The sequence below is a fragment of the Cupressus sempervirens genome, chromosome 6 (assembly GCF_028749045.1).
Source record: "Cupressus sempervirens isolate cs-2001-9-10 chromosome 6, ASM2874904v1, whole genome shotgun sequence".
NCBI classification, from domain to species: Eukaryota; Viridiplantae; Streptophyta; class Pinopsida; order Cupressales; family Cupressaceae; genus Cupressus; species Cupressus sempervirens.
Window position 1 is genome coordinate 25,082,642 of NC_143123.1, and position 21,400 is coordinate 25,104,041.

The window sequence follows — 21,400 nt, forward strand, 5'->3', positions numbered from 1 at the left end:
TGTTAATGGGTAAATTTTTCTTAAGTGACTTTGTTGAGAGAATTTGGTTTTTAGATATTGGAAGTCAAAATATTACTCTTTTGAGATATATTCATAGACAAGGGAGATTTATCCATTTTTTTAGAATTAGCATTTTTTCCAAAGTATCCCTTACCAATTAGTCAATAAGGAAATCCCTCATTAAGGTGATAATAGAGGAGATCAATATGATCTCCTAAAAGATCAGTCAAAGCATCATAAGTACTATAAATGTACAAAGGAAATGATTTATCAATAGCATCATAATCAATAAGATGAGGATTAACAAGAGAGAGGTGTTCATCCAAGATAGTATTAGCACTGAGAGAATTTTTTTTGGATTATTTTGGAAAATTATAAGGATTAAATCCTAGGTCAAAAGAGTGTTCATCCACACCACTCGCTAAGGGAACTTGAATTCCTTATTCATTTATTCCACCCATTCTCATTAAATCCATTCTTAGTGAAAAGATGATAACTAAGACCATAATGAGAAGCCATACAAAAAACTTTATAGGAGTCGTATAGGTCATTGTGTCATAAAAGTCAAGTTTTATAGCCTCTAGTGATTCGTTGGAATTATAGGTAGAAAGGTGTTTTTACTAAGCTGATAAAAAAGAGAAAATGTATTCCTAGGTTTCTATTCAGAATCAACATACTCAAATTACTATGTTGAGATGTTTTATTCCCCTAAATAGGTAGGTTTGAAATCTAAGGATCCCCAATCATCATCTAAAAGGAAATTAGTAGGATAAGAGTTAGTTTTAGGAGATGAATTTTTGACATCAAATTCAATATACAAATAGTTTTGCACACTTTCATCGCTACTAAGAGTGTACATAGTATTTTTTAAATATTAACTTTACTTTGCAATGAAGTGTGGAAGGAAAAGCATGTGTAGCATGTAACCATAGTCTTTTTAAAATAAGGTTTAGAGCCAAAGTTTTCATATATAAAGAAATCAAATGAAAATATTTCTTAGATACATTATCAAATCCATAGATAGGAGAAAAATTAAGCTTAGTTTTAGAAACATTAGTGTTGATCTTGTGTAATAACAATATTGCAAACATTCAATCTAGAATCATTATAAATCAACGTTTTATAGATAAGGTTACCACTAATAAGAACAAGAGCCATAAGAAAATTGTGTTGATCTTGGATCTCTTTGGAGTGAAACTCATCTTGGGAAAATATAATCTAAGCCTAAGAGTTGATTGTATGCACACATTCCAATAAATAGTTTATATTATCTTGTGCAAGAAACAAAATAAAAAGATAAATTAAAGTGTCTTTCAATGTTTCATGACAAGTAGGGGAAGTTTGGATAAGTTCATAAAAAAATATCTTTGTGAGAATAGCATGTAATTATTCTACTGCCATGTCCCTTTGTTGGAAGTCATGGATGATATCCTCGTCTGATTGAGTAGAACCTCTAAAGATGAAATGACAATGATAAACTTCAAATAGAACTTGACATATAAGTATAATAATAAATACTCATATATATGAAACTATCATATATTATCATTAGTTATGGTTGGCAATAAATAAATAAATCATATTAATCAAAATACAAGATATGTCTATAGAAGCATTCCAACCTATTTATAAGGAGGAGACAATGATATAATAAGTAAAGCTATGATATATCAATATAAATAAATATAAATAGTAACTACAATATCAATAACCTATACAAATTTAAAGGGGTGTGATTATCTTATCCAAATACCAATAAAGATACATTATTAAAACTAAATGAACAAGTTCAATTAATCAATAATATTAATCTTCAAATTGATTATATTATCCTAATATTAACCAACTCATATATAACTAATATTTTATATTAATTGGATTTACAAATAAGTCAATTATATTAATATAAATAACAAACAACGAAACATTTCTAAAGGGTCATGACCTACACCCATAACATTTATAAATATTTGAAAATAAATGGGAGAAGGGATATGAAGGTCGAAAAGAATAAGAATATATTTAAGGAAGAAAAGTATTATCACCATCCAGTAATAAGGTGATTGATTATAAGGTTATAAAGGAAAAAAAACATGTATTTCCATGTGTACATTAAGTCCATTCCTAAACTTGAAAGTCAAATCATGTTGGTGGTTGAAACTCATGTGGAGATAAAGGCATCACAAGGGGATAAAAGAAATTTTTTAAAAATTATAATTATCCTTATTTTGATATCTATAAGGGAGAAAGAAGCACTAAAATAAATGGAAGGTGGGTGTGTGTGTGGTGGTGGGGGGGGGGGGGGGGAGAAGGGGTACATGTGGGCACGCACATGCATCCATGTGCATGTGTATTACAAAATATTTAATGAAAGATTAAATAATGGTTCTTATGGTGGAGATAGGTTTATCTCAAACTCCATATATTAGTATCAAAGATCAATGAAATTCCTTTTTGGATGACACAATAGAGATGAAACTCAAACTCCTAATATTAGTATTAGAGATGTGTAAAATTCCTATTTGGTTGGCATAGTGGAAGTATAATAAACACTCTTAGTGTCATTATCAGAGATGTGTGTAATTACCAATTTAGTTGACATGATAGGAATGAATTTTTAGTGTTGGTATCAAAGATCAGTATAAACCCCATTTGGTTGACACCATCCTAATGGTTATAACCTCTATAATGTTGGCATGTAAGACTTATCTGCATCTCACCATCATGCTTGAAGTTAATACAATGGCCAGAATATTTTAATGATGTCAACATATACAAGAATGTGTGATAATGTCTTGGATAGGAAATGTCCCATCCAAGAAGAATCTTAAGAGGTGCACTCCAGAGAAGACAATGGAATTACTAAGGGTTATGAAACCTAATCTGGAGACACATTTAAGGTCTAGGTTTAGGGTAGAGGGTAGAATATATAGTTAGACTTGTTATTAGTTTATTTTGACATTTCTTTTGTAGGTTTTACTCCTTCCTATTAGAAAGTAAAGTCCACCAAGATAACTGAGAGGGGGGTGAATTAATTATCCAATTATTAAAACACTTATTAGCCTTATTAATCCTTAAGCATATGAACAATATAATCAGAAACCATAAGAAGATATACATAAACAATAACATTAGATATGTTAACTAGGGAAACCCTTGATCAGAGGGAAAACTGTGGTAGGGATGGTACCCACAAAATGATATACTAATATAGGAGTTCCTTGTTAGAGGATGGACTCTATTAGAAACCAATGAAATATATTTAGTAAATATCAGTCCCTCTTAGGAGACTCTAAATCCCTATTAGGAGATTCTAACCCTATTAGGAGTTATAGAAGGCAGATGGGCCCACTATCCAAATAGCTTCAGGGACAAGACCACTAAACTCACTGTCCTACGAGTCTTTGTATTATTCCTTGAAGAATGATAATGAAATAACTTCAACTCCTTTTTCCTCTTGACCAAACTTATCCTCTTCTGATCTCAATACCATATTACAAATCTCGCATCAAAATAATCCCTTGGATTGCTCTCACGCATTTACCAACTTCGCATATTACTTGCACAATTTGCACTTCATACATCAATCACACACTTTTTACCACAAGGAAAATGACCTTCCTTTATACCATATCCTCAAAATAATTCCTTGAGTTATCCTTAGGCTTTTCCAATTAATTATAATAGGACCTCATTAAGATATTATAAAACTTTACATTTTTTTGCAATTACAAGTCACTATCAGCTCATAATCTTTACAGCTTTCCACACGTGTGACCTTAGACCTTGTGCACTTGGTGATGTCATCATCAAGTTATCTATTTTCACTGTCTAAATGTGCTCATTATGATTCTATCTCAGTTAAGAGATATAAATTAATCATCAAAAACTACTTATCAGATAATATGTTTGCTTATTTTCTTCCATAAATCTTGAATAACTTTCGCATATCTTTGACTCTTTGCTTCTACACTTAGTCATATTATCAGGATACAGTGTAGAACACATCTTTACCTACACTTGAACTAATCATCAATACATAATATGTATGACCTCATTCCTTTTCTGCTACTCTGCCAGTCTTCATAGAAACAATGCTATGTTGACATCAATGAAAAACATGGTTATGAATGCAACATGCCAATACTCTCTAATTTTTAGGATACTCAATTAAAATAATATCATTAATATTCATGCTAACACTTCCTTGCTAACCTTATTAGTGGGGACACTACATCTACTAAATTATATTCCTTTCTAGGCTTAGTGAGAAGAAAAAGTTTCGAAGGAAGTACAAGTTAAGAAGATAAGAGGGTTAGACACAACTGGATTGGTAGGTTTAAGGATTTTTTCTTATGTAATTTGAATACTATTTTATTCTTGATATTTTTTAATAAACTAAAAAGGGCTCTTTGATTTTCCTTTTATAGTTATGATAATCTTGTCAAGAGTTTGAAAAGAGATTTTTCCATTACAAAATTTTAAGAAAATCATTTCTTATTGATCATTAGAGGATTACTTTGAGAAAGATAAATAACTATCTTTGGTTTTTTAACATTCTTAATATAACCATTCAAAGGAAGCAAATTAAACAATATCTTGCAAAAAAATGGTTTGGGAGTTCTAGAGGAAAAATGAATAGAGATGAAGTGATATTAAGTGCTTCATCTATCATATTAATTTCATCATTGCCAAGTGGATCATCAAATGATCAAAAATATTTCATAAATAAATTAGACATCATGAAAGATACACTACATCTAAACAAGGAAAAGTAACAATGCAATATGGGTTTTTTTTTTTGTGTATTTTAGCATACAAATGTAATGACATGTAACTAAACAAATGAAAAGACAACTTCTTTTTGTTCTTTATGATTTAAGTTCACAAAAATATAACTTCTAATACATTTGGATCTCATAGTTTGAGGGAAGAAATGGACCCTTGATTTTGGAATGTATCACTTCCCATGATGCTATCATTTATTTTCCTTCTTTCACCCTCTCTCCTTGGATGTAGTTCCACCCTGATAGGTATGACCCCTTTAATTTTACCTTATAAATAATGACTACTTCCTTTTTATTTATTTTATTCATCTTAAAATGACTTGAGATGGCCTCTATCAATTTAATGGCTTCCTCTACCTCGAGGCTGTCTCCATATCTTGGAAACTTATCATTCCCATCTCCTTTAATTATCTTTAGACCATCAAAAAAAATCCTATGTTTTGCATCTACAAGAGTGGCTCCTTCCTCCTCTTTCTCAAGGTGCTCCTCTTCTTCTTCATTTTCCCCTTCATTCATAGTGTTCTTCTTCATTGTCTTCATCTAATCCTTGATTTTTTGCAACTCTTCCCTCAACAACTTATTGTATGTTTCCTTCTCTTGTAATCTTGTAACTTCTATATAACTTATACATTTTTTACCATGATGGATATCTTTCCTTCAAATTCTTGGAGGAACATGAAATTCTCATCCTTTTTTTCCACTATCAAACTATTTTTTTACCACTATGATGGGGACAAACAAGAAAAACCACTCAACAGCTCAACTGTATGGCTTAGATGACTCAAGAAAATAACCAAACTACTGTCTCACATAGAGTAGATGAAACTAGGATTTGGTAATGGCCAAGAGCCAGACTCCAATATGATTTATCCAAAACCACTATAGAACCCTAGCAATCTCTTCACGCCAATTGATCTCCTCAAAACTAACACAATCCTACAATACTACTTCCCTTATCAAATATATAAAAAAAACCTCACCACAGGTTCCAAACACATAGAATGGGTGGAACAGTCCTCTCACACCTTCCTAGGGTTAAAGAAATCACTTTGAATAATTTTACCCCTTAGAACTTCACAACCATTAAACTCTTTAATTGAGACCTAGTAGGGAGGCCTAATTCTATTAGGACTATCTGCCATATTTTTGGGACTTAAATCCAAAAGACTCCAACAATGAACCCCTCCAATAAATCACCTTTAAAGATACTCTTTTGGGACTTGTATAAAACATCTAATCCGTAGGTTTCAATTCCTCCAATGTGTCTTTGATCACACAAGGGGCTAATTAGAGAATTAGGCCCAATTAAGTCTATCTTACAAAGCATCAACCTTGGTTTTAAATACCAAAACTTTTTCGACTATTGATACACCTTAATGAGAATTTGAAAATAAAAAATCCATCTTTTTTTTGGTCACAACCACTTCACCCTTCATTTTTTAATAAATTTATCACTATATTGTCATCGAGCACATAGAGATATTGAGGTAGGACTCAGTGTTTCTCCCAACCTTCAAAACCTTCATGGCCAAAACTAAATAAATCTTAAATTAAATTCTCTTTTATTGAATTCCACTCAAGGTCATAATTTTCCAATGGTTGGAATTCAAATCAAAGTCATTTTATTCTCAAACCCTAAGTTAACCCTATTTTTAAAGCTTGTCACAAAGATTTGTTTCTAAAATGCTTAAAAATTCATAAATTTGATTCAAACCAAATTGAAAAGTAAGTTAAAAAATTCTATAGGATCATAAATTCATACCACTTTGAGTAAATGGGAAATCTCAGTATTTTATTGCTTTTACCACACAAAATTCTTTCAACCATGTGTATGATGTCATTAGAGGACTTCTATAACCATTTTACAAATACTCCAACTAACCCCAACCATTATTTGAATTGATTAGCTATTGAAAATGCACTTTTAAAAATCTTGCATTGACAACTTTTTTCCTATCGACTCCAAGCAAACTAATTATCCAAAACCCTCCAAATGACCATATTAGGCCATTTACATAAAATTAGATCCAAATGGATCATTAAATGATATTTTTTACCCTTAGACCTATTTGACCAATATGGTGCTAAATGTCTCCAAAGGCCATTTAGACCCAAAACTTGACTTTGTTTTGAGACTCCTTATTACATTCTTACATCAATTGACCCATAGGGTCTTATATATTAACTATAATAAAATTGTACTGCCCATTAAATGGGGCCTTATTTCTTTTCCAAGGTGCTTCTACACCAAAACCCTATTCACCTTTATACAAGGGAAACCCACCTACATAGGGAACAAGGAGAATGAAACATATATAGAGAAAAATACCAACCTCAATTCAACCCCAAGATGTATCACACTAAGAAAAGGAAAACCATAAAAAACAACATTAAACCTCTCCCACGTAATAGATATCCACCTCAATAGGAAACATAGAAGAAGAAGAAGAAGAAGAAGAAGAAAGTAGTAGAGAGGCCCACACCTAGTCCTAGAATAGTGAGAAATTATATACCTCCATAGGGGAGGAATCCACCCCTTAAGAGGTAAAGGGGAAAGGGAGAGGGATTGTCATCTAAAGCCTTAAATAATGTCTCCAAAAAAGAAAATTTTGTGAAAAGGATCTCATAAGATTAAAAGTCATGAATATACCTCTCCACAAATAAACTGTTGTTCACAAAAAAAGGGATCTCAAGTAGTAGCCCCAACTAGAACAACCAATTTCTCCTAAAAAGAGAGAAAAGCCAAAATTGTCATTCTCTATAGCATCATAGAGAAAATAGGCATCAACCCTAAACTAATAGTCTGAACCCACAAACCTCCCTGCTAAACAAAAAAATAGAAGTCTCTCACCAACACATGGGAAAGGAAGATAAAGAGAGAAGCAGTCAAGCCCATACCAAAAAGATAAAGAATAGGTAACATTCATCCAACACCTAATGACCACCATAAATAAATTTCCACCCCAACAACATACCAAGGACCAAAAGTCCCTACATCACCACCAAATTTAGCACCAACACAATCGAGGGGAGGCCCAAATGAAATAAACCAAAAAAATAGCAAAGTAGAGAGGGAAAAAACCGTTAAATAGTGCACAAAAAGGCCAATCCTTTCTAGAAGAAAAGGATCCCTAATCAAAACCCATGCACTCTAGCCACTCCATATGGAAAATTTCCCCACAAATCCTTCACATTGTATTGAAAACACTCTATAGAGAAGGAAAAGGAAACCATGACAAGAATTAGAGAGACATGGCTCTTAATAGAATAAAACACACAACCATAAGCAACTCAAAAACCCAAAGCCTCCTCTGCATCATTTTCTTTGCCATCCTCATCAATAATCTTAGATGACTCACTAGAACCTCCTTTGGCCCTACCAAAGACCCTAGATTTAAAATTCCCTCTTCCACTACCTCTCCTACCCATCCTCCTTATATTTTCTTGACTATTAATTTCAAATCCCTATGGATTTTTATGATGCTAATGATATCATGAAAATTGTGTTGTAAAGTAATTTTGGAATGGTATAAAACCACTTTTTAGATTGCATACTTCTTAGTTGAACTTTATATATATCATAAACAAGTTCTCAATATTTTAGGTTATACACCAAGTATTGTATTTTAAACTCAAAATTTTGATGTGATAGAGGAGAATAGGAAGGCATTGTGGTAATTCATTTTTATATCAATGATGATTGCACACATTCAGCATAGTTTATGAAATATTTCTAAGATGTTCTACTATGATTTTGGTAATAGAGGCATATCAACCCATCAACATATCATATCGTATGATAATTGTGCATCACAATTCAAGAACTCCCTAATATTTTATTGGTTAAAAAAAATACATAAAATCACATGTGCTCAACATATATAAAATGTATTAGAGATCAGGCATGAAATGAGTGAGTATGATGGTATGAGTGTATTTATCAAAAGATCCTTAGCACATGAATACTTGTAGAACAAAGGTAAAGAAAATATTTTTGACCAAAAATCTATCTTTCAATGTTGTAATGTTACAATAACTATAGGTATTGACAAAAATATAGGGTCAAAAAATATTGGAGAAGAGGATAAAAACCAAAGTGAGCAACCCTAGAAAGCTAGGGAGGAAAATTTGGAGGAAGATACAAGGAACGAGAAGGATGACCTAAGTGGTAAGGGTGCTACACTTATGGAGGAGGATATGGGGAAGGAGAAGGATGACTCAACTAGTAAAGGCGCTATGATTTATTTCCTTCACAATGCTAAGCTCAAGGTAGACTCCTCTCTCCAAGGTGATTCTTGGATGTACAATGAGTTAATGACTGAAAAAAAAGAATGGGAAAGATGCAGTAGGACTAGGAAATTGACCAGGCTAAGATCATCCAATTGGAAGTTTAGGTTGGAAATATCCTGAAGAAGATAAAGGAATATGAACATGAGCTATGTCTTTCTTCAAGCATTTGTGTGGTTGCTGCTAGCTTAGGTAAGAGAAACAATGAGGAAATCATGTCTCCTAGCAGGCCAAGCAAAAGAACAAGATAGAGTTCAAGGAAGAAGGTGGCTGAGGCAACTGGGAGATCTAGGTTCTCTACTGTTGACATTATCCAAAATACTGTGGAGGTGAGCAAGGAGGTGGTGAAAATGATCAAGGAGTTGCAATAGTTTTTGGTGGCGATTCTGGTAACTAGTATCTGGTTTGGGTTTCTTAATTGGTTTTCTTCCTTTTGTTTAAACTCTAGGTTTCAGGTCCTTCTAAAACCTAGTTTTTTTTTCTAGTCCTTTTTGTGGTTTTAGGTCCCTGTAAAACCTAGTTTTGTAATTTTCATACTGTAGGTTTTAGGTCCTTGTAAAACCTAGTTGTGCTTTTTTGAACATCTTTTGTTTTTCTGTTAAGGGTTTCGAGTCCCTTCAAAACCTGTTTTTTCCTTAATCTAAAACTATAGGTATTGAAGGTAAATATATGGTTTATATATTTTTTGATTAGTAGATAATACTTACCTTGCAAAATATGAGGATTTTGTACATTGATAAGATTGAACCTAGGATACACTTTTTAGAAGATCTATTACAAGTTTTTTGAGTACCCACATGTAACATGTGGTGAGATTTTATTTGCCATGTATAAATGAATCTTGTAATGAGTGTGAGTCAAAAAAGTGGGTTGAAAAATGACATATAAGAGCTTCAAGAGAACTTGAGTTATATCAACCCCAATCATCATTGCAGCTCACATAGATGGTAACATTATTTGACTTTGACCACTTATTGGATCTAGTCTAACTAGGTAAATTGTATGCATATATATTTAATAAAATTAAATATTCTACCTTAATTATTCATTAAATTTGTCTCATTTAATGCATGTATCACTATATGGGATATTTTTGTTGTTATTACACTTAAGGACAATGTAAATGAGACAAATTATTACATTTGGCATTAGAGAAGAAATAAATTGGATCACTATATTATAGATAGAGGAAACGTTGAATACCATATCCAAGCTTAGTGATTATTTACAGTATAAAGCTTACTAGGTATCTAGTAAAGAACCATAGGTTAAGGTTGTTCAATAATTAAATGGCTTAAAACAATTCATAATTTAAACCTTGTTGTTGCATCAAATGCCCATTTGATCAAATATGGAAGTAGACCATTGAATAAGAACCATTGGAAGGTTTCTCAATCAAAACCATAAGGAAGTACTTGATGTATAAAGATTTTAGTGGATTTAGATAGACCATTAGATTGAAAGTGGATGTAAAGAATAATAATGTTAATCTTATTTGAATATAAGTACATAGATGACATGTATATTTAAATACAATTGTTCAACATTGTTCCTAATCTATAAAGAAATATCTTATGAGATACTTTTGTGAAATAAATTTTTTATTTAATAATTATTGACATTTTTTGTCAACCTTTTATCCCATTATAGATAACTGATCAGAGACATCTTTCATGGGACAAGTTTTATAATTTTCAGTCGGGAAAATTGTGTATTTTTAGCATTCTTAGGTGCACAAAAATATTGTGCATTTTTAGGCATTGAAGGAGTTGGTCAAATGAGTTTTCTTTTCATATGAGTCCTTTTTTTCTCATTTGACATTTGCACATTGAAAAAATGGTGCATTTTTTTGCCTGCATAACATTGCAAGATAGTTTGATGAGAAGGCACTCTTTGTTGCAATGTCATGCAAACCAAAACTATTTTGCATTTTTGGGCATCATAGAAGCTTCATCAAATGAGTTAACTTATTGAAGGAACAATTTTTTTCTCATTCAATGTTGTGATCTTCCACAAGTTGTGATCTTGCACTGTAGGATCTTTTTTCATGTTTTTGCATGATTGAGGCTCAATTTTTGCTAGTGTTATTCATGTTGCGATGCCACACTGTAGTGTATTTTTGTGTTGTACAATATCACAAAGCCTATGAGAGGAAAGAGAAGCCTTCTTGAAATCTTGTGCTATAGTGCATTTTTTTGCATGTGTGACATCACGGGTCTTTTTTGCTTGAAGGAAATATGTAGCGTGATGGTGTGTAGACCAAAAATGTTGTGTGTTTTTGTGTCTGCATTAAGTTTTCCTGATGACTATGATGTGACCTAAGAGCTCAATATCTATTGTTGAACTTCATTTTTGGAAATTTTCATGTGACATAAAGGCTTTTTCCTTCCTTTTTTGTCACTTGAAAAGGGTATGGGCATGATTCTATTGATTGAGGAATCATTTATTGGTCTATTGAGAAGATTTTTGTGTAGAATCATAATTTTTCTGATTCTTTCCCTATTTGGGTATGTGCAGGATCATGGTGTGCCAAAAAGTGGTGATGTGAAAAAAGTGGAGTTTGAAAATGTCTAAAAGCATTTCAAAATCCGCTCTAACTTTTTTCCACCCATCTTGATACCAAGGATAAACAATTTGGTCCAAGCCTTTTCGGGTATCAGATATCATATTAGGTATTTAATATGAAATCAAATACTCGAAACCTGTTATATAAATTTATTAAAAAAACTACCCAAGAGTGATTTTTGCATTGCATTTTTTGGTTTGTTTGGTTGTGCTTCATTTTGAGTATCAAATTTTAGAACAAGTATCGGATACAGGTAATTTCTTTTGTATTTATTTATGATTTCAATGAATATTAATATAAATTAGTTATTTTTAAAATAATTTGTTAAAAGTTAGGGTTTTTTAATAGAAATTGTTTAAATTTAGATTTTTAATAGAAATTAAATGTTTTGCAAATTAATAGGTATGGCTAACCAAAATGATGATACTAAGTGAGGAAACACTTTTCCTCATAACCCTCCACCAAATGATCTAGTACCCCCTCAAAATTGTCCACCAAACAATCGCCTACCCCCTCAAAACCCTCTTCAAATTGAAGATTTGATATTTGAAAATCTCACTGAACTAAGGTTTTGCAAACCACATATAATGATATGCATGCATTGGCTCACATGTTATCCAGGTTAAACACCATAGTGAATAATATTGAAACACTTACCAATGAAAAAATGTTGCTCTTCACTTGCGTGAGGAAATGCATGCCATGTTTGATGATGGGTTGGACTATGACAAGGTTGTGGCCCTAAATATAACTAAAATGATATAGTTATCCTTTTGCAAACCCAAAAATAGGTAAATTAGTAGAACGCACAAAGCCCAAATTATCAATTAAATGGTGCATAAATGAGGCTATGCATGCAAACTTTTAAAATCATTGGTGGATGGTTTTTGACATACCTCCACACAGCAATTTACAGGTAACAAATTATTTAATTAGAAAATAGTCTGCCAAATTTGTTTTGCACCTCAAGGTGAACTATTGGAGCATGAGACTCAACATGGGTGTAGGAGGAGGAGCTCCTCAGAATAGAACCTTTTCCCAGTAGAAGAAAGTTGGCACTTTTGTCCCCCCTACTGATGTCTCCCCCCTCCTCTAGTGCAACATCCTAATATCATCGTAGATGCTAGCTCTCAGACTATTAGAGTCATCCATAGATTGAGTAGCCTATTGATATCTCAGGCAGGGTTAATGTTTCCTCCCTATGTTGATGAGCTGGTGTGAGTTTCAACTCGTCACATGTTTGTGTGCCCCATACTTGCATAATGTGCAAGAATATTTTTCTGGGTCCCATAGGTGATCTTTTTGAGTATCAATTTGTATTTGAGGAGGATACACCAAACATGCGTACAAAGGCTACACACCCTGACGTGAGAGAGGAGGGGCATGCAGAGGCATGGAATCCTTCTATGTTAGTATGTGTATACATTTTTTTGTTATAGCATATTTGATTTAAATTTAATCTTTATAATAGAGTAATTCTAACCCATACTAGCTTATACATGTATGTGATCTTCATTCATGTTTAGTTGATGACTGAGGAGAAGCTTAGACAAGTTGATAATGTCACGCTCTCAACTATTTCATTTTCTCTTGAGACATCTACAATATATTATGTTGTGTTATCATTTTTTTTCTATTTGATATTGGAACCTATATGGTTTCTGATCTTTCTTTTCTCTTGCAGGTATCACCTATCAATGGGGGGCAGAGTGCAGGGGGTAAAGCACACCCCATTGACAAGGGAAAGGTAATTAGGTTCTTTTAAAGTGATTAAATATCGATGAAATCTTGTAAAATGTTTGTGGTAATGAAATTTAATTAGATTCTTTAATCTACAAGATGTGGCTAATAGTGATGAGTCTAGGTAGTTTTAGTGTCACAAACCCTCTAGCATTTCCATTCATAGTGAGATCCTCATTGTATGTATAAGTATCATTTACTTTTTATTTTTTTTATTTTCATAAACAATTTCAAAACTGATTTTTATGATATTAAAAACTAGTCTTTTGTATCTCATCGGAAAAACCTAATGCACAGGAGGTTAGACGTCAAAGTTTTGTATCTTTGCTCACATAGTCATTATATCCAAAGGAGGAGTCAACAAAGGTAAGTTGTGGTTTGAATTCTTGATTATATATAATAAATTTAGTATGCTATGAATTATAATATTATAGTTTAAGTTGTAGATTCATCTGACAAACATACTTGAACATATAAAGGTCACAATCAATGAGGTTCAAGCTTGCTGAGGACATATGTGAGGACTCATGACCAGCACAAGAGGTCGACGAGAGAGGTATTTATGATGAAAGTTTAACACTATATATCTTCATTAACAAAAGGATCATTATGAATTCAAGTAATTCAATGGTAGATACTTAGAATCATATAAATTTAGTACTCTAACTTTGGGTTTTCCTTTTTTGTTTATGTAGGAGACATCTGATCCACCTAGTGTAATGAAGAGTGTAGTGCCTGCCCTTGGTTCACATTTTGTTATCATTGCTGAACTCTTTTAGAGCTTGTAGTGCCTCCCCTTGGTTCGCATTTTGTTATCATTTCTAAACTCTTTTAGAACTAGTTTTATGTTGTTCGTTAGCAGCATTCTTTTGAGATTATCAGATATTGTGCTATGGATTCAGTTTATTATCTAATGAAATTACTTAGACTCTACATTTCATGTATGTATGATGATTATTTTTAGTGTTCGCAATTATTGATGATGATTATTACATTGCTTTCAGTTATTAATGATGATTAGTAAGATGATTTATTATCATGTGTGTTTTCTTATGGATACTTACCCCATACTTGCATGTGTATGGTGTGCGTGTTTGCTTTTGTATGGTGTCTCTTATGTGGTTAAGGAAGGGAGTCGTAGTCACCTGCTAGTCGGGATCTACACGATGCACCACTTCCTACCATTGTCTGTTTAGTTTAGTATATATTGTGTTTGTACATGCATGGTTTTTATGCAGGTTGCAGGTACCGGGTATCGACTTTCCTGAATTTGCCAGGATGAGCATACCCTATCACATTATCTCAATGATAAGAGAGGGGAGATAAATTCTCAAGTCCAAATCCCAACCCTTTAAGCCATTTGCCCTAATTGAAAAATTAGGACAAGTATCTGAGTTGAGTACCCTTTGAATATGTCGGATGACATAATTCGTGATATTAACCCTTGGTTTGATTTTGTATGTATTTTGGCTATGATGGATTTTCATATTTTTACCCTTGTAAAGACTTTGATGTATTTTCTATTAATTAAGGCTAATTAAAAAGATTTTAATTAATGGTTTAATTAAATGGAAAATTAATATGGCATTTTAATATTTATTTTATTTAATTAATTGAAAATTTAATTAAATAAAATAATTAAATTTGTGAATAAAAAATTAAAAGTTTAAATTTTGAAATGTAACAACATTTATTTTAATAATAATATATTTGGGGTTCATTTTTAAATAAATGACTAAATAATAATATTATTAAAGCTAATAAATATTTTAGCAATTAAGTTTTGGAAAATAAAATTTAAAAGTGAAAAATATATTTTAAATTATTAAAAGATTCTAAATCTCATATGATTAAAATATAAATATATTAAGATTGAAAAGTGTAGATATTAAAGTTAGTGCATGAGACTTAATAAATAAAATAATAATAATAAAAGTTATAAAATTTAAATAGAGATTGTTTAAAAAGTAAATTGGAGTTATAAGCTTGCATGAGAATTAACATGTGTCAACAACACGGGGGTTAGTGCATCAATTAAGCACAAGGTGTCTACAATTCTATGACTCATCAAAAAGAATTGGAAAAGACCCATGCTTAGTTTGTGACACATTTTAGCGGTTTCAAGAAGCAATCCAAAGGTTTCTTGAGAGCTCTTTATATTTAGGCATTCATAGAAGCTTAGATATAGCGTGGAGAGCAATTGGGGAATGGAAGCTACAAGCTATAAGCTTAAAATGGAAGCTTCAAAGCTTACATGTAGGGGAGAAGATTCATATGCCCATATATTTTCTACTTGCTTCTATGCTCCTTCTATCACTTCTAATCACTTAGAGGATTTGATCGGCTTGGATTCTTGGAAGAATTGCGAATGATGGAGAAGGAATGGATTTTCTATAAACTTCTAAAGCATGGCAAATTAGCATCAGTGTCCAGGTGCACTCGTGATATTCTCATATTCCCTTTGCACTCTTTCTCTTCCTGTCTTCATCATATCTGTTTTATGTGTCTGAATACTCTCTATGATTGAATCTACTATTTGAAATTGGAATCTAGATATTTTATTTGGATGAGAAGAAAAAAAATAGAAAAACCCTAGTTCCAAATGAGAAAGAAATTAGATTTTAATCGAGTTTGAGTTCGAATTTATATTAAATTAGAAAAATAAGATTTGGAATTAAAATAAAAATTCTAAGTTGAAAATTCAAATGATTAGATGTAATCTTTCTATCAATTATATTTTTAGATGCATATAAACAAACTCTTTTATGGTTAAACTTAGAGAACAATTATTTTAAGAAGAAATTCTTAATTCATCACAAGTTGTCCTGTTGCTGCCCCTTGGATAGACCTGAACTCAGTAATTAATAACTTTTTTATTGGGATCGAATTTATTCGATCGCTCCGGTCAGAATCAGTGCAACTTGGCCCTCTCCAACATATTTAAATTTCAGCCTGTTCCAACAGTTCATTAGGGAGATATGGCCGTCGTACTGAGACTGTTTTATTCAAAGACAAATATTTCTCCATTTCTCATAACTAAGAGTTCTTTATGCTTAAACTTCATAAAAATAATATATCAAAGCATGGAATGAATTAAATATATTATTGCAATCTTCTCTTATTAGAATCTTATTAATATGCATTAGTTTTATATGGTTTATTATCTAATCTAATTAAATCAAATTTAATTAAGATTAGTTAATAGTAGAAGAAGTGTAATTAATTATTAGTCAATCTAAGTAAATGAATTTTTTTAAATGAGAGAAAATTAAAAGAAAAGAGATTTTAATATAGTTTATATAGTGGACATTTTATAATGTATATTAAATACTATTTAATATATATTAAATAATTTAGAGATGGTAATTTTATATTACGAGACTTTAATGATAATGGATTAAGATTTAATTGACATGGAGTCATTGTTATAACATTGTTATAATTTGAATTACTATGGTATTATTAATACGTTATATATTATTAACTAAATTATTGATATACCTTAATGGTATTAAGAGTTAGCTAATGAAGCTTATGTAAAGTTCTCTAAATCGATTAATAATAGTTTTGATGAGTTTATTATTTATTAATGTTTGTTGAGTCTAACAAACTATTAATAAAGAATAGTATAAATAGTTTAAATAGTTATCAATTAATATGATCAGAGTTAATCTAGAGGAGATTAGTTAATGAATGAAGTACTGTAAAAGATATTAATCAAATTGAATTGGTTAATAATTTGGAGGAGTATTAATTAATTGAATCAATGTACATAGAGAAAACTTATTTGAGATAATAATATTTGGTATTGGAGATTTATTATAACTTGTTATTATTAAAATAAAAATGGGAACATGACGAATATGATCATTATAGATTTATTAATAAGATTTTCAATATAGTTTGTCATTAAATATTAGCAAATTATTATTATTGAATTATTAATATGATCTTTTGAGTATTGAATTATAGTTGACTTTTATCATACAGAATTATAGTTAGTTATTAGTCAACTGATATTAATTGGAACGTTGCTATGATTATGTAATTATTAATTAAATCAATCAATGAGAATTAATTAGATTTAATTAACAATTAAGTTAAGTAATGAAGATTTAATTGATATAATTCTTTTAATAAGATTGTAGAAATATTGATATCAAGTTGATAGGTCTTATTCTTATGACTTGAATGATGACCTTAGATATTTAATGGTGAAGACTTAGTAATATTTAATTGAGGACTATTAGAATATGGACCTATGTTAATTGATTGATGTAATTGATCATTTTAATAAAGTTATAATCTCTTATTCAAAGAATGATAATTGGTCCTCTTATAATATAACGAATAATGATCCTAAAAAAGTTGAAAGGTTAATCAATTAGAATATGGATCATGGTTAAATATAAAGGGCAATTTAATTAAAGTCAATGATGATCAGTTTAGTGAATATTTATCCTTAAGCTATTCTTAGAATGTAATTCTTAATAATGGAAGGATAATGCTATCAGGGAACAAATGGGTAGACATGTAGGTCAAATGATAAATCATATACACTTGAAGTATACTTGCAAACAGAAAATTGGAAACCTCTACACTTGATTCAACTATGTAATATAGCAAAACCAAAACATGTGTTTGCATCGTGTATTCTATATGCTTATTGTTTTGGGTTTTTGGGTTGACTAGTGTTGACCAGTCCTAGGTTGCTACCAGAGGCTCGAGGGTTATTAGATATGATAGCATGTTGATCTTATTTGGTCTCGATCTTTATAAGCCCAACCATAGTTATGTGATCGTATGCTCTATGAAATGTTTGTATTTGTTCTTCAACCTTCATGTGTGAAGCTGAGATGTATATATATCTAAGATGCTTGAGCTAATCATTTTTGAGTCATCGATTAGTTATCTTTGGATTGTTTTCTAATCACCATGATGGGACTGAAATGTGGATTTATTTCTTGATGATGACATGTTTTGACTCAACCATTTTGGAGTCTTCGATCAGTATGATTTTGAGATATTCTTGGTTGCTTGTTGAGAACCAATGGATACTTATGATTATCAGTGATGCCTTCAGTTGTCAATAGAGAACTATTGTGGTCATGATTTTCTATGTATGTTTTTTCAGATGCTCATGGAGATTTGATGATTCTTATCTTGGAGATTTGAAGATTCTTATTATGGATATTTGATGTTTTTATGCATATTTGATGATTTTATTATGGATTATCTTTAATGATTTTGAGATTTATGATTCCATGAGCTTAGGGTAGGTAATCTACTTGTAGTGTCGGGAAGTGGCTTGCAATGGGGGTTGGGGCCCTAAGTGGCTGCCAGGGTAACTCATTGTAAGTTTGGTTAATAAGTGATAACATTTACACACTAAATGGGGATTAAATGAACTTAAAAAGATAATTGTTTTGATGTTCTCACCCATGCCTTGAGTGCTTGTACAGGCTAGGATGGGAGTAGTGAGAACGCATGGTTATGACTGTGCATTACGTAGTATGCCTCGTCAATATAAGAGTATACTAGTGGCCGCATGAGATCAGTATGGACCCGTGGAGTTTAGCTAACTGCCAAGGTAACTTGTACATGATAATTGCGATGACACTTTCCCGCTTGCAGAGTAGGTTTCCTACATGTCTTTGTGTGCCTCTGGGAATTAGATGTCGATTTTGTGTGTGTTGGAACTTTTGAGTTAGTATACATTTAGGATTCTTGGACTTATAGAGATTTGTGCTTCTTAAATTGATATCCTATTTGGAACTTGAGATTATCTCCTCAATACGGCTGGAGTGGATCACTTAGGTTCCACGCGGTCGGGTGGTAGTGTATTTTCACTCTTATCATTTGAGATCCGTCCGAGACACCGTGGCTGGAGTATCCTTGGTTGGTATTTATTCTTCATTATGTTCTTGGAGCATTATGATAGATAATATACCTTATGATAGATGTATTTATTGGTATGTTCTTATATTGATGATTTGTTTTACTTTGCATATGTTAGTTGATGATTTATTGATGCAGGAGCATCAAGAGGTATAAGGGCAATCCTGTGTCACCCAAAAAAATGTACTTAGACTTAGTTTTTGTTTCATGTGTTTTCATTTTTGGATACCCATTTGGGTCAAATAAAGGTTCCAACTCTCACAGTTTCACTATCAGTGTGCTAGAAAATCTCGAAAAAATAAGAGCATGCAATTTGGCCATCATTTTGGTGACCTAGAAGGTGTGAATTGGCCAGATGAATGTAATTGTGATTTAAAGAATTCCAGAAAAAAAATCAGGTTAAAAGGCCCCACGGTTTAAAAGTTATTGCAGTTTTTCGAGTTTTGGAGACCTCCTAAGAATGCTTCAAAGTCAGGTTAGGTGCATTAAATGACCTTGAAAAGGGCCAAAAAATGGGAGATGAGTGAAGCTGGTCCATAGGGCTATAGAGCGCTTCGAGATCTTTTCGAAAATGTAAACGGTTCGTCAATCGGAGCTACGGTTCAAAAGTTATGCCTCCCAGAAGTTTAGTTACCATTTCTAGATTCTTCTAGATTTGCACCGACTTCTAACGCAGCTTCTGGAACCTTCTATTTTGTTGGTGGATCCCTACTAGCACTTTCTAGAATATACTCCTAGTCCTTAACCCTCTGGGGTCTATTTAAAAAGATTTCTGGCATTGTAAAAGGCAGTTCGAAGTGGAGTTTGAGATGAGGTACTGAGAGGAGAAATTATCTCCAGATTTATGCTATTGTAAGCCCTTAGGGCATGTTTTGAAGTTTATTTTCTCTGTACTATTTGTACTAACTTATTTTTTCAGTTAATACAATTTTCCTTTTTTGTTGTGTCTATTCTGTTCTTGGGTTGTGTCCCCATCAAGTGGTATCAGAGCTGGTTTTTCTGAGTGTGTAGACAGAGCACCGACTGTGAGGCAGTTTGCACCAAGACTGTGTGGTTGTGGGTTTTAGTTAAGAAGATGTCTCCACGAAGAGAGCATGGTGTAAGGGCCAGAGCTATTAATCCTGAGGAGGTTAGAGCCCTCCAAAGGCAGGTACAGGCATTGCAAGAGGAGCTCCATAGAGGAGCAAATGTTGTCGCAGGAGACGACAGTGAGGATGACAATAAAGAAGAAGTAATGGAACCAGAAGGAGAATTTGACGGGAAAGTTCTAAATCATGCAGAGGAAAGGCTTTTTAGGGCCATTACTAAGTTTTGAAAAAGACCTACAATTGAAGTGGGTGTATTTTCAGGAAATCTGAAACCAGATGAGTTGATAGATTGGAACAATGAACTGGAAGAATACTTTGAGTATGAGGATATCAAGGACCCAGATAGGGTTAAGTTTGCAAAGGCCAAACTGAAAGGCCATGCCAAAATCTGGTGGCAAGATGTTCAATTGGAAAGAAATAGAAGAGGAAAGGAAAAGATCACAAGGTGGGATCGCATGGTGGACAAATTGAAGAAGCAGTTCATTCCTGTGGACTACAAGCTTGATTTGTTTAAGAAGATGCATGCGTTAAAGCAAGTAGGAAGATCAGTCCAAGAATATACAGAGGAATTTTACCGAATCTTGATTAGAGCGGGGCATGTAGAAGCAAATAAGGAGAAGGTTGCTCATTATATCAGTGAGTTGTGACCTAGCATCCAGGAGGAATTAAGTCTGGTAAGAATGAACAACGTTGAAGAGGCATACTAGTTTGCCCTACGAGTTGAAGAGAAGCTGAATAAAAAGTTTGAAGGAAGACAAAGAGGGCACGGTCAAGGAGGAAGAGGAAGCGATAGATCATCTGGAGGCCGCAATGAAACCCAAAAGAAAAATGAAGATGTGGGTATTAGCAGGAACTAGAGGAATGAGGGTTTCAACCGCTCCCATGATCAAGACTTTGGAAATCAGAGAGGAAGAGATAGAGGACGTGGACAAAGAAGATGAGACTTCTGTGGTACCTGTTTCCATTGCAATGAAAAAGGTCATCATGCCTTTGAATGCCCTCAACGACAAGGAAGGACAGATAGGAGAGCTGAG